Source organism: Epargyreus clarus, unplaced genomic scaffold, assembly GCF_041222505.1.
Source record: "Epargyreus clarus isolate Ecla_fem2 unplaced genomic scaffold, WU_Ecla_fem_2.2 ptg000014l, whole genome shotgun sequence".
NCBI classification, from domain to species: Eukaryota; Metazoa; Arthropoda; class Insecta; order Lepidoptera; family Hesperiidae; genus Epargyreus; species Epargyreus clarus.
Window position 1 is genome coordinate 15,083,589 of NW_027332222.1, and position 12,972 is coordinate 15,096,560.

General features: G+C 34.8%; 1 protein-coding gene across 4 annotated transcripts in view; it reads right to left on the reverse strand.

The window, feature by feature from the left end:
- LOC140746980 (uncharacterized) overlaps positions 1 to 12,972 on the reverse strand; it is a 195,847-nt gene that overhangs the window by 78,201 nt on the left and 104,674 nt on the right. The gene's annotated exons all lie outside the window — the stretch shown is intronic.

A 12,972-nucleotide genomic window follows, 5' to 3' on the forward strand; every position in this document is an offset into this window, starting at 1 on the left:
CACGAATTACATTTATTTTCGCAAACCAGTTCGCGAGTTACATCTTGTGTCACGAATTCCATAACTTAATTATCGTTGAGACAATCAAACAAATTTGCATACATATCGCAGAGTTGATGAAAATTTTATTATTTTAGAAAATTAAATACGTTGTCACTTCCTGTATCTTATTACATCTATTTTCTCTTAACTAACTCTGTTGTCTGCTTGTTTGTTAAAATACAAGACTTAGGAAATTGTATTATTTAGCACTCGATTCTGTTTGTTAAAAGATAAGATTTAGGAAACTGTATTATTTATTATTATTAGTGTTATATCAGCCCCCTTGGGTTTCACATGATCCCATCAAAACTAGTTCAGCTGGTCAAAATAGATCTGTACAAGCACTTAGTAGTTTGACTGCACCACCAACGGTGTTATCCTGTACCCTTACCATGAGTTTTCAAAACATCCCACAATTTTACGGTACGCTTACTCAATCCATTATTCTGTTCCGTTTGCTTAGTAGACTGAGTAAACGTAACAATAAGTAAGTGCTCAAGTCTTTTTGTCTGTCTCGTATGTTCGCAAAAAAGAGAGACAAAATATAAAGCGCCATTTTGTCAATTTAGTCATTTAATGTTACGTTACTGACACTATAGTTCTGATACAATCTGCTAGGGGCGCTGATTGGAAATTGTATGGGCAAATACTTAAACATATACCAAAACAGTCATTTGTCAAAACGTAAAAGCTCATGGTAAGGGTACTGTTTTCTTGTTTGAAATGTGGTGAAGCGTAACAAAAGTATTAGTTTAAAGTTACATCACTTAACACGCACCTCAACTATATAACGGCCATGTTTTATGTTGTTAAATTATTTAACTAACGCATAAAGTTACATAGATTAAAACTAGCTTTTAGAACAGTGTTAACTTTAACCTTTGTTCTACTGCGAACGGAAAGCGATGAACGATAAGCGAGCGAGTGAATAACTGAAATTGCAACGTGATAATTCGTTTTTCGTGACGTCAAGCACTTCATAATATTATCATTTTAAGTGTGTTTTTATAGTTTTCAAGTATTTGGAACGTAAAAATCGAAGTACAGTAAGTACTAAAAAACTAAATAACTAGGTATTCACGCCCATCTTTATATTTAAACAGTAGTGCGATATTAAGAGTATATTTTTCGTCTTCGATCAAAAGTCATTAACCCATAAAAAAAAACGTTCTACACTCACAGCCCCATACTAGGATTCCCTGTGTCGTGAGTGCCATGGACACACACATAGACAAATACACAAACACCCAGACCCAGGAACAGAAATCAAAATTCATCATTTGATGTCTGTTTGGCCGGGGATCGAACCCGGGACGCTCTGCGCGTAGACCGGTATGGTGACCGCTCCGCCACGCAGATCGTCAAACGTGTATTGATAAATATTAATTTTATCAGTTATACAACAGTCGTGACGGCTTCATTATGTCTCGGAAAACTAAACGAATATCTCGTTTTACTCAAAATGAATACGGAACGAATTGAAGCATAATTTATGGTAAACGAGCTGTGCCCCACGGTTTTACTCGCGCTAAAGTCAAGTTTTTCGCAGAACTCTAATTATTTTTCAAAAATAAAAAGCCTAAGTTACTTCATATATCAATAGCTAGTGAAAAACCTGGTAAAATAGGTCTAACTGTTTCGGAGATAAGCCGGAACAAACAAAAAGACAGACAGAAAGACATAAGGACATAAAAATAATTATAGTTTTTACTAAAACTACCCTGTATTGTAAAAAAACCTACTTTCATATTTTGGTATAAAACTGTTTTGTCGTTACAAACAGACACTTCAATTTTATTTATTTGTGTAGAAGTAAACCTGTCTGCAGTCCAGCTGATGTTAATATCTACCATAGACATCAACTGTACCCGATACATATTAATAAGTAATACAATACCCATCAATATTACATCGAGATTTAGGCTAACCATTGGCTACCATCGCTTGAGCAATCGGTAGTTTTACGTCTGTTATTAATAAACAAACCATCCTTTTTAAATATATTTAAATATCGAAATTTAATCATTTTTTACGTACTACAAATTGTCAAATTTCAATATTTGGTTGATAGATCTTTGGTAGGCAAAGCATTGGATGGATTGATTATTAATAACGGGTGTAAGAGATGGTTATTAGCTATATCCGTCAAAAATGTTGACATACTGCTCTGCGACTTTTCAGTAAGTGGAAGAACTACAGAGAATTAAAAAAATGACTTTTCGAATAATCCAACATGTACAGCTCGTTGGTCGCTCAAGCAACAAATTAGCTGCCCGAGCGGGAGCGGCAACTCAGTAGCAAGCGACAAGACGGAAGCTTTAGCAACTATCGCTCCACGAAAAGTAGCCAATGGGCAATAATCAGTCAATTTTATTTTTTATTTTTTCAACTTTTGGCAGACTCGGCTATAATCGGCTATCTTCGGATTTCTTCGCTATCTACATACATACATATAACTACGTACAACCATGTGGTTAAGACTTGAGGAAAAAGAAGAGATAGGAAAAATAAAGAAAACTTTCCTCGTTCATTTTATAACTGTTGAACTTTTACAAGCTATCCTTTGGTTTTATAAAACCCCTCGTTTTCTACAAAAGCGGTTTTAAAATTTATGTGAAAAGAAATATCTTAAGACACAAATTGTAGGCCTGCACTGAAATAGGGTCCAGCCTTGCCTTTGTACCGCTTAAAGGTTATTGCCTTAGCGTACGAAAATAATAGAGTGCGTTTATTGTAATAAAATTAAAGCAGCGAGTTTGTAGTCCACCTGATGGTAAGTGGCTACTGCCGCCCATGGACATTTGTAATCAACCTCAGATAGGATAAGATATTCCTACCTGAGGCCTAAACTGGAACGCCTCGGAAAAGTTTTTCTCCTTTACCACACCCTTCAAACCAGAACACAGCAGCGCTTAACACTGCTATTGTTACGTAGAAATAGGTGTAGCGGTGGTGTCGCCGGAGTCAAACCACATAGGGTTCTACCACCTTCAAATTAACCACGTTAATAAATGAATGATCCTGCTATAATTAAAGATAATAAAAATATGTACCCAATATTTAATTCACAAGTGATGGAGTCTAGTTAGTTCATACTCCAAGAACTTTGTTTGCGAGTGAAATGAATCACGGGTAAGATTTATTTCGACCGCCATATTTCCGAGTCTAAAACGAGTGATAAATGTTAGCTAGAAACTGTCTGACAACACTCGAAACCCCTTTCTTAACACAGGTATGGCCTCAGTTTTAAAATTTATACGAGAAGTGAATTTCTCATCTTTTCATAATAATTTGGATAGTTTCATATAGCTCTATAAATATAGTAAAAATATATATATAAATATTATATTTAAAAAGTTATCATCTCTCATACAAAGATGAGAGAGAATTTAAAAATTCTATTATATTTTTTTATACTACAAGTTATTTGTAATAAATTATGTTTTTTTATTTTAAAAAAAAGTAGCTAAAAAGACGAACATCTTATTAACTCGTAAAGTTACAAGAGACAAACATTTTAATTTACATTTTACATTTTATAAATATTTTACATTTCATATTTTACTGTTTATTTTAAATTTCCAAATTTTTATTATTGTGTCGTACAAACAAGCTTATAAATAAAACTTTGAAAATATTTTTATTAAGCTAATACGATGGGGGTTATAGTCAGCTTCTATAAATAACTATATCTATACTAATATTATAAAGAGGAAAACTTTGTTTGTTTGTTTGATTGTAATGAATAGGCTCAAAAACTACTGAACCGATTTTAAAAATTCTGTCACCATTCGAAAGCTTCATTATCCACGAGTAACATAGGCTACATCCTTACTAATATTATAAATCCGAAAGTAACTCTGTCTGTCTGTCTGTCTGTCTGTCTGGTTGTCTTTTCTTCACGCCTAAACCACTGAACCGATTTTAATGAAATTTTGTACAAAAATAGTCTGAGACCCGAGAAAGAACATAGGATAGTTTTTATCCCGGAAATCCCACGGGAACTAGGGATGGCGATCTAAGATCGATTAATCGGAGAATCGATATTTGGCCCCAAAACATCGATTATTTTAATCGATATTAGTAAGGATTGAGTCGTAAACTATGCATTTGATCAAGTGCTGATCTTTAGCAAAGTTAAAGGTACGATTTTTCAGTTTTATGTATGTTAGTATGTTATATTATTTTCTTTTAAACGCGGGCGAAGCCGCGGGCAAAAACTAGTATGAAATATATTTGATAAATAGATTTTGAGGCGGTACAAAGTTTGCCGAGTCAGCTAGTTTAATATAAATAATTACGTCAAAAGTGTAATTAGGGGGTAATTATAACACACAGACACCCATTAATTTACCTATTATTATGTAATTCAGTTAATAATCTTGTACAATATTAATTCGCTTTACCGGCTAAGCGTTGAATTAGTAAGGAGCTCCATATTGCATGAAGTTAGAGTAGTGCCTTTGTCACGAGAAACTTACACAACTTTATAATTAACGGTACGGTAGTTGACAGGTATAACTTATATATAAATATACATATAAAGCGACTACCTTATTACTATATATACGTTATTAATATTTAATCTATCCAATACTTTACTTACTTCCTATTAAATTCGAAGTTTATTAATTTCTGTCCACTAAAAATGATCAAATTCGACCTTCAGTAGGAAAAGTGGATAGATTGGTTATTAATAACAAGCGTTGGGAGTGGCAACGCATCTGATCGGCTTCAGGTGGAACCCCTGTACTATATGAACTTGGTTATAGACATCCGTGGGCGGGAGTAACTTAGTTGATTTCGTAAAAATCAACAAAGCAAGACATGACCCAACTTTTACTGTTCCCTCGAACTTATAATTGAATTATTTCGCTACTTACTTTCAGTGAACAATGTGAACATCTCCAGAATATTGAGCAGAGCATAATTTCTTCAGACCTCCGAAGCCACTTAGCGGCAACAAACAAACAATGGGCAAGAATGGGCGCGATTGATGAAGGAGATAGAATAAACAATGTATATCATTGTCATTGGGCATCTCAAATGACGAACAAAAGAAACAGCTGTTCAAAAGCTATTTGCACATATTTTTGCACGTCTTGGGGGCTAAGACTTTTTACACGTATTATTTTTTTTTAATTTGATGTCATATTATATATTTAAAAAGTAGAGCCTTTATGGTACCACCGCCACACCTCTCGTGAAGCAGTTATGTGTCTCGAAAAGGGTGTGAATTTCTACTTACATTAACCACCCGCGTGGTAGAGCGGTCAACATATCGGTCTGACGCGCAGAGTTCCGGGATCGATCCCCGGCCAGACAGACATCTGAATGATGAATTTGGGTATCTGTTTCTGTTAAACACATAAAAAGCCCTAATAGTGGCGCATAATCCCGCTAACATTTAGTTTGAATTCTTTGTTCATACTTGTTTAATTTAAGTATTCATTACCAACATCTTCCAAAGTTAAAATAAAACGTATCTAAATATCCAGATGAAATATTTTAAGCGTAATTTTTCATGAGAATTTAGTTTTGACGAATTAAACTGAAATCATATTAGTCAGTCATATTTTATTCAATATATCATTATTTTGTATAATCTATTACATTTAGCTTACTCAAATTTATAAGCCGAGAAGCGAGTAGAAACATACCTGTAACAAAAAGAAATTTTAATTAATTTTAAATAATTTAAATAGATTTTTTAAGAATACAGAAATAGCAAGGGACCATGCGTGGTAAATGGAACTGCCGCACATGGACACTTAAATTAACCATAGACAACAAAAAATATTTTTAAGTAATTACTTTAATTATTTCATTCTTCACCCAAATTTAATTCGAAATCACATGTTATATTGAATCTATGTTTTCTGTTGTCCATGCATTAATGTTCCACTGTTGGACTCAATACCCTTACCATGAGTTTTCAAAACATCCCACAATTTTACGTTACGTTTACTCATTCCATCCATTATTCTGTTCCGTTTGCTTTAGTAGACTGAGTAAACGTAACAATAAGTAAGTGCTCAAGTTTTTTTGTCTGCCTCACATGTTCGCAAAAAAGAGAGTCAAAACATAAAGCGCCATTTTGTCAATTTAGACATTTAATGTTACGTTACTGATACTATAGTTCTGATGCAATCCGCTAGGGGCGCTGATTGGAAATTGTATGGGCAATACGTAAACAAATACCAAAATAGTAATATTTGTCAAATCGTAAAAACTCATGGTAAGGGTTCAGATCCGTTCTCAGAACAAGAGGGATTGGTAGACTTTACATCCCATTTAAAACATTTTTAAGGAACGCGGGCGTGTACTTTTCCTATGTTTATTTTGAGAATTATGTTGATTATGTTGATTCAATGAGTAAATGTATATTATTTACACAATGAAAATAACAACGTCATTAAGGTATTCATACATCATGGATATCACTGGATATGACACCTATTCATCACCATAAGATGGGATACAATGTTATGGTTACAAGGTTTAACGAGGATTACCGAAGATTACCGAGGATTACCGAAGATTACCGAGGATTACCGAGAATAACCGAAAGCTTCAATTCTATTGTCCTATTCTATTGTTTGCAAGAGCTTAGTTTTGGAAACTCAACATTGATATATTTGAGTTTGTATACCCATTTTAAAGTGACTGCGGAAAGTAATGTTTTCCGAGCCTACGTAGCATACGAGATGAGGATCGGATGTAATAATGTATGTGTCATTCTTCGGTAAGCCATGCAGCCAAAACAGCTTTAAGGGTTTTGCCATAAAATATGTCGTCGGATTCGTCTAAGTTGTGGTAGTGACGTAGGCTCTATTTTTAAACACTCTCTCTACCCTCCCCTCGGAGCCTCGGAGGCCTCTACGCAGCGCTGAGGACGGCCACCGAGGGGGTTTTAATGCGGTAAGAATCCCACATAACCCTGCGTCGCTTCCGCGCTACCGGGTACCTTTTGAAGGTTTCCCCCTCGTAAACAAAAAAAGGCTCAGTTTTTAAACACTCGGGTTTCTCGTTTCTATAACAGTTCTCAATTTGTATAGTATTAATTTGCAAATAAAATTAAATAAATTATAGATACATTACGCGTAACGGAAAACCTAATAGCAACTATTGTAAGCAAATGTGAATTAGAAAAAATCACTGATTTTGGTTTGGTATTTTGTGTTTATTTGGTAGTTATTAAAGTTCAGAGTTATTATGACGTTGCTACAAGAAATCCTCTGTTAGTCTAGCTCTCATTTGTAGTAAAATCCTAAAAGGCATGGCGCAGGATTCTCATTTACATAGCTGTCGTTGGCACGAGATCGAGTTGTACGGATTTTCTTAAAGAAAACAAGATTGGAAAGCGCCTTTCCTTTATCCGCGTTTAGAAGAAAATGTACTATTTGAGATGTTTACTACAAGATAACGTAAGGTTATTTGAATAGTTTCTTATTGAATGGATATGCCTAACTTACGTTATTTGATTTTAAAGCTTACTGTCTTAAAAATTTGATTTTTGTTTATGCTACATTTTAGTCTGTAACGGGTACTCACGATATGCGTTTTTAAATTCCTTTATCGTCGATTCTTTATTTCGACTCAGTTACATGGATCGTGGTTACTTTTTACACTAATTTTAGGGTTCCGTGCATAGCAGGATCAGGTACTGTCGTTCCGTTTATTAAAACATTACTTTATTTAAGTACTCCGTTACATGTTGTTTATGAGATTGGATTAGTAAACGAGCCTCAAATCTACTTGATGGTAAGTGGTCTAAAAATAGGTGTTGATCTAGAAATAGGCGTGGCGGTGGAACCTCTACGGTTGAACCATATTATCTCTCCCATCTTAAATTGAATTATATTATTATGAATAGGTTAGGTTAGGTTGTTATATTAATTACTGGTTATTTTTAATTAAGCGTCAATGCGGTAAATGTGACATCACGACAAATTAAATAAAACAAAAACCCAAGAGGACGTAAGTTAAATAAATAAATTCAAGAATAAATATCGAATGAAGAGCGAATAACGACATTTATCTAAGCTAGCATCTGAACAAACAAGATGTATCTCCCGAATCCCTCGGGATAAACGATTGTTTGACGTTTATCACATCCAAACGTTTTAGTTTCTTTTACTGTTTGAAGATCTTATTCTAGTGTTTAGGTTCCACGAATTTTAACATATAAAGTTTTAAGGCCCTGGTATATTCGGGACGAAAAGTAAGCAATGAACGGTGAATAATATACCATTTTCACTACGGCAATAAGAGTCTACGTTTACGTCTTGTATGTTTATGTATCATATACATAATATGAAAGGTGGTGGATTGACTTTGGTTTTCGATGGAAGAATGTGGATGCCGTGACTTACATATGGGCGATTATCTTAGACTTTTGGAGTGGCAATGCATCTGTGATCAGCTACAGTAAGACCTCTTTAGAACACGAGTATGTGGAGCTGATAACAGATGTTTATGGGTGGCTGCGACCAAGTTGAACGGTAGGCGCTAGTTTGCTGTTACAATCTCATTAAAAATAAAAATATACTATTTCAAAATAACACAAGAAAAAAGACTATCCTTCTGAAATAGTTTTAGGCTTCGAAATATAACAAAACATATTCTGAGTTCTACTTCAAGAAAAACGTAACTTTAGTAATAAATCCTTTGAAGAAATTTTACAATAATTCGATTCCAGAGGCGCCATCTTCAAAAGAAATTCAATCAAGAAAATGCACCCAACTTAGATTCTTTGTCACTCTTTGTTCGTTCCAGGCAGTTTTATTTCACAAAAGCTTTCGAAAAAGCTTTTTGAAGACGCTATCTCTATTTCATTATGTTTTCTGTCCTTTTGCGTGAGAATATAAAGAAATTGAGGAGTAGTTGCGACGAATCCATTCACAAAGGCATAACATTAAAATTATTTAGTATAATTTCTTATTTTATATAAATACTAGTTTTTGCCCGCGGCTTCGCCCGCGTTTATAAGAAAATAATATAACATACTAACATACATAAAACTTGAAATTCGTAGCTTCATTGGAACGACAGTGGCGCCATCTGGCGAAAATTGGTCGCACCAGCTCTGGAACCTTCGTGGGCTCATGGACAACAACTTTGCTAAAGATCATCCCGTGAGATTTCCGGAATAAAAACTTTCCTATGTCCTTTCTCAGGTCTCAGACTATCTTTGTACAAAATTTCTTTAAAATCGGTTTAGTGGTTTAGGCGTGAAGAAGAGACAACCAGACAGACAGACAGACAGACAGAGTTACTTTCGGATTTATAATATTAGTAAGGATTATAAACCACAAGGTCTCCGTCTGTTTGTTTAAACGTCAGGTACGTCAGCCGTCAGGAGTGAAAAGGTAAGTCTAAAATCAGGTACACAGTTACCCGCCAATGGTCACAAGTCTATTAGTATATTTAGGAACTGTTTAGAAAGCTTTTAAATTTAAAAAAAATCCTCATAGTTATGAAAATTGATAATTAAGTTGTAATACGCATAATATCACAAAATCAATGACTCCTAGAAATGAGATCCAGGAGTTTGACACTTTGAAAATCTTTTACCGCTGTATCTTCATCGTCATCAATATTTCTTTGTTGTCCCACTGCTGGGCACCAGTCTCTTCTTAGAGTGAGAAAGGTTTAGGAAACAACAGATTTGGCGAGGATTGGCAAACTTTATCAACTTTTGTATCTAAACATCTAAGGCAAGTTTTTAAAAAAATTGATGGTAAATGGCTTCTGCCGCCCATATTATAAAATCAATCTCAGATAAGATTACATTTTCATTAGCGAACAGCTAGGTATTTGTAATTCAAAAATTTCAAAGGTGTTTCAATCTGGATAAAATTCTGGATCCGATTGGAAAACTGATATTTAATTACAAAGCTATCTGACTATCTCTACTCCGCTTACCATAATTTTCCCACTTAAAATACTTTAAGTACTTTAATACAACCTGTATAATTTCCCTTAACTCATGTTTCAAATTACAATTTAGCTATCAATTCCGAAGCTTCAACTTACCGATCCTTTAAAGTTATAAATCAATCAGTCTTAGTACTGACATTTCAATTATTTGAAATTATTTACCGTGACAGATTTTAACAAATTTTGAAACTTTGAGTTTGGGCTTAAATATAATTTAAGTCGTTTGATATTTCTCGGAAAACACCAATATAGATAAAATGGATACATTTTATTACCAGACCGCGGAGGGTAATGTTTTTCGAGTGAATGCATGTACTTGTCTGTACTTTTGAAGGTGGTAGAACCCTTTGTGGTTCGACTCCGGCGGCACCGCCGCCACACCTATTTCTGCTAATAACAGCAGTGTTAGGCGCTGCTGTGTTCCGTTTTATAGGGTGTGGTAAGGGAAACATACTTTTTCAAGGCGTTCCAGCTTAGTCCTCAGGGGTAGCGGCGCGTTTGTGGCCGACCTCAGGTAGGAATATGTAATCCTGTCTGCGGTTGATTACAGATGTCCTGATGGTACGTGGCTACTGCCGCCCGCAGTAGCCACGTACCATCAGGTGGACTGCATGCTCGTCTGCTACTCCTACATTATAAAAAAAAACTTGTCTCATTTTTTGACACTACCTAGTCATCGTTGAATTCGTCTAAATTATGGGAGTTCCATAGTCTAAACTTTAAGCAGTTGGATTTGTTTGTTGTTATAATAATTCTCTAGTTCACTTGTAGGATTCCGTACGTCAAAACGATAAGCAGAACCCTTATAAGATCACTCCCATGTACTATCTGTCCGCCTGACACATTACGAGTAAATTGACTCGAAATGAACTATAACGATGGTGGTGGAATTTGGTACATAATTTCTGTGACCCAAATAGAGACGCGTAACGTAAATACGCGTAAATTAATTTTTGAAAGTAGGTATTGCTTTTAAGGAACAAATTAGGCAATTAAAAACATTTTTTCAGGCATAAAACATCAAATGAAAGGTCTTAATGTCAAATGAAAGATTTTCGTAAGTCTTGAATATTTTTATGAAATTCAAAAAGTTTTAGATTTATTTAAGAAATAAATGCTTTAATTTATGAGCGAGGTTTTATCACTAAGTAAACTACGTAAAAGAGATGTTCTTGTCCACCAAATCCAACACGAAAACCAAAACACAAGTGGCCTAATCTACTGAAAAGGTTCCAAATACAGCCATTTTCGGACCAAATTTTATTTTGACCTAATCAGTGGGCCTTCCGTACTCGAATCACGACCGACCAACTAAACGAATTCTTTTAACTGAATCTTTTAGATGTAAACGTGTTTGTCATACAAAACGGTAAGCTAGAGGTTTCTCGCGACTTGCTTTCACAGATTTGGTTTAGGCCCGTGATTAATATCCTATCTTTGTCTACCAATGATCGATATTCGTCAATTTTTTCACACCAGAAATTGTCAAATTTTGTTTGGTAGGTACAATTTGCATACATCGAATATTGATAACGGGCGTTAAAGGAACTTTCTAGATCAATCGGCTACCTACACATCCTGTTTTATTATAGTAATTGGTTGGTATCTTTTGTAGAGTGCGGTAAAGTACTTAGATGTAGATATAATCCAGCTTACTCTTTAGTGCCTCGGATCTCCTGAAAGAGATTTTTTTAAAAGATGTGTGTTATGGAGTTTCTTTCGCCGCTTCTTCTCCATAACGAAACACCTTGTGAAGTGGTGGTAGTTGTATTGACATTCAAAAAGTGCTCGGTAAAGAACCTATTTTGAATAAAAAAAATGATTTGATTTGAGAAGGGCTTTGGCCCAATTTACTTAACCACTGGTCAAATGTGAATCAGTAGACTTCACACGCATTTCTGAACTTAAAAAAGGTGTCTCAAAGGTATAGGATTCCCGCGATATATTCGTTCGGTCACATCTATAACAAGATAGTTAATTTCCGATTTGCGCATAACTTTGAAAAATCAGAGATGCGTCTGGATATGAACCTCGGACCCCCCCAATGAGAGACCGGGGTTCAACCGAATACAGTTTTAAAATAATTCATTCTTTACGCTTTCAAATAATAAAAATAGTAACGTTAGAGGCCCGGACCTTTCTACCTGACCTTTCCACAATACTGGTTCTCTAGCCAACATATCATTTGTATGAAATAAGTCCTAAAAATATAAATCAGCTAAGTGGAAAAAAGAAATATTAAAGGACACTCGTTAATCGGCAACACAAATGTCAAAAGTATGCACAAATCAAACTGTTAAAAACATTTTTTGAATTTAGGCGATTTTGACCTTAGTTTGTATGAAAATGGGGGAGTGTAAGGGTTAAAATCGTGTGCACTTTTCAGTTAGTAACACAGGCGGCGAAGCGTGAAGTCTAAAATCTAGATACGTTCGACATCTGAAATGTCGATCTGAACAAGTTTTTGTAAACTATAAATTTAAATTTACGATTTGCCCTCGTTTTTTAGATGTAGCTTAGTGGTGGACGTTTATTAGTAGATGCCCAGGTTCGAATCCAAGATTGGGAAAATACTAAAAACTACTTTAGAATCAAATCTTGCATTACTTTAATTTATTATTATTTATTTTAAAGATATCTGAAACATATTTTTTTATAAGACTGAAGCACCAAAGGATCTTGCATTCCTTCTAATGTATGTCGGTGGATATCTGTAACCAACTTTATACCAAACAGGAATTCTACCTAATTACCTAATAATAACATGAGCTGCCACTCCTAATGGCTAACATGATGATACATAGAATGTACGTAAGTCAACCAGCATCCACACTCTTCCACCGAAAAGCAAGAACAGTTTCACGCTAGAAATAAGTAGACGGTGATACCTACGCAAACTATACCGATTCTACTACATTTAAATTAAGAACGTTCTTTCAATTCGTTCTAAAAATGTAAACCACATAAGCGTAAATGAAACACAACAAA